Source organism: Lycorma delicatula, chromosome 6, assembly GCF_047948215.1.
Source record: "Lycorma delicatula isolate Av1 chromosome 6, ASM4794821v1, whole genome shotgun sequence".
Lineage (NCBI taxonomy): Eukaryota > Metazoa > Arthropoda > Insecta > Hemiptera > Fulgoridae > Lycorma > Lycorma delicatula.
In genome coordinates this window covers 45,366,292-45,372,070 of record NC_134460.1, presented here as the reverse complement: position 1 = coordinate 45,372,070, position 5,779 = coordinate 45,366,292, and the positions used below count along the sequence as shown (strand labels likewise).

The following is a 5,779-nucleotide window of genomic DNA, read 5'->3' as shown; positions in this document are numbered from 1 at the left end:
ATGTAAAATAATTAACACTTGCAATATTGCATGACGGCCATTTTGTTATACGTTTTGTTTGTCTTTTTTTTTATAACGTACTATTATTAGTACTATTATGTACTGTAGTATTATTTCTGCGTATGTTGTATCTTTAATTTTTTAATATCTTATTTTTTATTAAATAAATATCCTATAGTAATTATTATGATGGGACCGACAGTAATGTTACGTACGTTAACTTTTTTTTCTTTTTTTTGATAACTCCTCAAATCTACTCGTTATTTAGGCATTTTGCGTTGATATATTATTTTTTTTAAATAATATTTTTTATTTAACTTTAAAGCTCTTGATATTTTTTTAGCTGATTCTTTCAGTTTATTTTTAACAGGTGTAGATATGGTTTTTTAATTTCTATATTTTTAATTTGTTTTATGTTTTTTTATCAGTAGCCTTAAATTCGTATTGTATTTCTTTATTTACGTAACAAAGGTAAAATGACTGCCCTGTGAAATGTCTCATGATATTTTATTATTTTCACGTTTTGTAATAAAGATTAATATTTTATTCGGATTAATATACAATTAAATAATTAATTACACATTATACCGGGCGATTAAAAAAAGAACTTCACAAATTTAGAAACATATAAACATTTTTTATTCAGATAACATAGAAATTCGGTTGAGGTCTAATTTCATAAAAAAACACATCAAGTTTGTCAAGCAACATTCACTTTGGTTCTATATAACTTCCATTTGTAATGCTTCATACATCCCACCTGAAGTCGATTTCATTTCATACTGTAGCCAGCAAGTCGGGCGTTACCTCTGCAGGCTTCGGCGATAATTCTAAGTCTTAACTCAACGAGATCGCCAAACGAAGGCGATATATAAACCCAATCTTTAATGAAACCCCACAAGAAAAAAATCTGGGAAGCGAGGTGGCCATACGGTTTGAACCTTCACGACCGACCGATCCACCGACCTGGGAATCGAGTATCAAGAAATTGTAGTCGGTAATGAGGTGGTGCTCCGTCTTGCTGATAGTAATGGCGTCCATCTTGGTCATCATCGTCTAATTGAAGAATTAGAAAATTTTAAAGCGTGTTCAGATAAACGATACCATTTACGGTCGCTTCCTAGAAGAAGAACGAACGGGTCGTACAGTCTTTGTTTGCTTAGGGCACAAAAGATATTGATCATTTTAGAGCTATTACGAATATGCTGCAAAGTTTTATGAGGGTTTTCGCTAACCCATATTCGGCAGTTACGGGTGTTCACCTTGCCGCTGACGTAAAACGGCGACTCATCACTAACAATTACATCGTCTAAATATGTATCGTGGTCTGCAATTCTGCCCTTTATTTCTACACAAAGCTGTAGCCGAGTAACGTTGTCGTCGTCTGTATGTATTGAACCACGGTTAGTTTTTACAGCTTGAACTGCAATCGTTTACGACAGTCGTTTGTGGAATTCCAGTCTCACGTGACACACGTCGAGTTGATGTCTTCGGTCTTCGTGTAAAGCTTTCTCCGAGTTGTTCCATAGCAGTTTTAGGAATACATGAGCGTCCTGGTGATTTTGTATGGTTAAGAGAACAACCTGTCCCAACAAGGTTTTGTGCCAAGTGTAAATTGTATGGCTACTAGTAGGCTCTCTAATGTATTCTACGAAAATTACGTTGAATTGCAGTTGCTGACTGCAAATCGTGAAACCAGAACACACAAAAGGCACGTTTCGCACCAGTAAATGTACCCATTTTTAACAGTCCTGGTAACCGAATTTGGTACTGATGAACTACGTGCTTCAAAACTTGGTGTTTTTTGCTATGACATGAGACGTCAACTGACTCTGTAAGTTGTCTAAATAAATTTGTATATGCTTTTAAAATTGTGAATCACCCGGTATAGAGAACATTAGTTAAAAATGGTGTGTGGTGTGTGTGTGTGCTACTGAAAGATTAACAAAAAGTAATTGTTCCTGGGTGTATCAATGAAACTAAGAAAGAATATTACGAATTAAGAGTTGTATCACAAGATATGAAATTAATTAACATAAAAGAAAATTTCATATTAATACTTTGAAGTAGTTTTTTTATGAAATAGTAATAATAAATATACGTGAAGAGAACAAATAAGGACGGTATATAATAAAATTACGAATATGAATCCAGTAATTAAAAAAATATTTTTGTACATATTTAAGTACATGTTAAATTAATATCCGAATATTCGGGTTTATTTAATCCGTGTTATACGCGTAATTCAAGACATTAATGTTATTTTTGTAAGAAAAAATCTTTTAATCTTATTTAAAATAATTTAGTAGGAAGATCTTTGAAATTTTTATTTAAAAACGACATGGAAACCGTGTAATATCATTTCTATTAGGCCGAAATATTATTCTGGACAACGTGTGAACAATTATTATGTTTTCTGGTTTTATAGAGAAGTAATTTTTTTTTTTAATTTGAAAGTCAAATGGTAAATATTGAAATTTTTTAACTACTTAATGTCGTACATAATTGATATGTATCAATACTTTATAAAGAGTTGACAACTCATTTTTGGATCCAGAAAACAAAATTCTATGACCAAAGGAACAACATATTTTAGTTAACAAGAATTATTGCATAATTCGAGGTCTGTTCAAAAAATAACCGAACATTTTTCATTGCGCGCCAACGGAGATATTTAGTGACGTGTAGTTGGCATCATTGTGTTCCGCATAATCGCCTCTGTAACCACATGTTCTTGGATTGTTGATATCTCGTTTAATTTTCGTGTTATTATTATTTGAGTGCAAAATGTTTATCAATATGTTATGAAAGTATTTTATCAATATGTTTAACAGAATGTGTTTACAAAATGCTGCCAACCGCACGTCACTAAATATCTCTGTTAGCGCGTAATTAATAATGTTCAGTTACTTTCTGAACAGATCCCGTGTAGCTTGTAACTTTTCAGATGTAAACAAGAACAGTATTAGTAATTTTTTTTGAATTGTTTATAACGAAATTTCCTGATAATTTTTTACTTTTCAAAAACAAATTAGTTTTTTGTGACTAGTACCAATTTCACGGTTCTGAATTTTATCAATATTTTTTTACGGTTTTGTTTTGCATTATTATAAAATCCTTGTGACTAATAGAAACCTTATAAATGCTTCAAATTAAAAAAATTGTATTGTTTTTTCTTTTGAAGCTGCATTTAGGTTCTTAAATTATGCATAAAAAACATTTTTTATTCTTCACAACGATAAAAATTACGAGAATTGTATAAACGAATTTTAAAAAATGTAAATAAAAACATTTTTTAAAATAATTTTATGAAAATTCTTTGCTGTTTATAAAAGTATCTTAATAGATATATTAAATCTTAAAAAGCATAAATATATATATATATATATAAATTTTATCTGAAGTTTTTGAGAGATTTATTTTTGAAAACTTTCAAAACAGTTGTTATCGTGAAAAGGTGTTTTTTTTTTCATTAGGGTTGTTAATGTACGCGATTTATAAATCTCTGAATTTTGTTCAAACTCTGTGTTAGAAGTTCTAAGTGAATATTTTTACACATTTTTTTTTTTTTAACTTTGTGAACATCGTAATCAGTGTTTAATTATTGATTTTTAGGGATTTTATTTTTTTTTCATCTGACGACTCCCCAGAGCAGGTAGTAAATTATTGTATTCGACTGTTTGTTTTATCTGTTTTCATTTAGCATCGTAACGGATGGATAAATTTGAATACGGTTTGCACCGAATGAATTCTACTTTCTTAGAAAAGTATTTTTCAAATTGACATAATCAAATTTATTGATCTATAATAATTAGTGGCGGCTCGCGTATAGGCACTGTGGAACTGCAGCACCCCCTGTTTCCACCTGCCATTATCGATAACATTTAATATAAAGTGTCCTTTTTTCTTTAGTTCTTTCTTTACACTTGTACAATATATAATTCTTAAGCTTAATGTCAGTAGCCATCGCCCTAGTTTATGAAAAAGATACAAAAATCTTTGTATGGAACTGTGCGCTTCAACAGCTCCAGGCGGCGTGGTGTTTGGTTGTTGCGCGCATGCGTACATAGGAAGCTTCATGTGAGGCAACAAGGGAGAGAGAGCACTGTCGCTCCCGCAATGTCGACCCAGGCGTGCTGGTGGAAGATAATTTTTTTTACTCCGCGTGTGTATGGAACGTTCCTTGTTCGTTTCCTTTTCTAGTTTAGTCGGCGGAAGGAATATGAAAGCGGTTTAGTTGTTTTTTCAGAAGTGGTCAGAAGATAGCGGAAAGCAAGGGCTCTTTGATTGCCAAATCTGTCCAAAAAGACACTGGAAGGGCGAAAGAGAAGGTAATTAGTAAAAACTAATTCTGTATTTGTTTCTGTTAACATCAAAATTTAAATTAAGTACCGTTGTACTATAGTATTTTTAAGCGGACATTTTATTAAGTTATTGTCTAAAATACTAAAAAAATTTAGCTGTATTGACATTTTATGAATTATTTGGTTAAACAGAATACTGTTTTTAAGCACAATGTGCTTAAAAACCGTGTGCCATATTCTTGAATGTGATAAAGTGTAGAATTAGATTATTATCCTGCTTCCAGCTATTCTCTACTCGATTCATTTTTTTCGGTTCTTTTGTTTTACAGAAAACTTTAACCATGGCCTTCAAAAGGCCCACAAAAAATGTTATGGAGCAGCACCCTACTAATTTTAGCTACGAGCCGCCACTGATAATAATTATTACTTGTAACACATTAATTTTATTTTCGGGACCAAAGGTTCTGGCATCCTTTCTTTTCTCTTGACTTCTTATTTCTTAAGCCTTGTAATTCAGCTGATGGTATTGTTGGATAAAAGTGATATCGTTGGATAAAAATGACGTAGAGGTACGAACTGGTTGGTTATTTGTGGTTCTGATGTAAAGAATGTTATGGTTATGTACTGCGGCTATTTTCTCAACAATTTCGGGTGAATATACTCTTTAGTGCTGTTAAGGCTTTCTATATAAATCATAAGAATGGTGCATAGGTTTAATTGTGGTTACGATTTTTCGCAAGGATCTGGAACTTGTATATTGCGACCACAGCTTGCATTTAGGAACGTGGATAATCGAAACCGTACAAATGATGCTCGGGTTCCTCACGTTAAAGTACTTTATGTCTACCAAGATTTAATTTTAAACGTGATTTATTTTTTTATTGTTAATTATCGCCGGTATATTTTTGTTTAAATGTAATACAATTACTTAAATAGTATGTGCACAATCTATTTTTACTGCATTTTGTTTAAGAGTTTACAGTTTAGGTTATAGGTATTACAAATCGTTTACGTGAAATCGAACTTAGTATGACCTAATATTATTGCCTAAATCAATATCGCTTGACAGTTGATAAATTATAAATCTTATCTTTCCCGTTAAATTACAGAATAAAAAATGTTTTGTTAGGTATGGGGTAAACGTTTATAATAAATTATTATTGTAATTGCTTTGTAATTTAAAAACTTTATTTGTTCAATATTAAATGCTAGTTGTGTTTTTTTTGTTTGTTACCAAGCGGGAGGAATCCTCGTAGAAAAAAAAAACTTATCCTTAATTAAAATTCTTGTGAATATTTTCTTCGAATGTAGTTATAGATTCTGGGTTTCTTTTTTTTAAAAAAAAAAAGCTTTTAGAAAAAAAAACAGTACGGTATCGTGTAAGGAAATGAATTAGTCTTTAAAATATTTTTAATATTTTTTTTACTTCTGTGTTTGAAGTTTTTACTGATATATTTTTTCCTGGAAGTCGTGGA

At 31.1% G+C, this 5,779-nt stretch overlaps 1 protein-coding gene across 2 annotated transcripts in view; it reads left to right on the top strand.

The window, feature by feature from the left end:
• The window catches only part of LOC142327033 (uncharacterized), a 145,805-nt gene that overhangs the window by 55,360 nt on the left and 84,666 nt on the right, over positions 1-5,779 (top strand). The gene's annotated exons all lie outside the window — the stretch shown is intronic.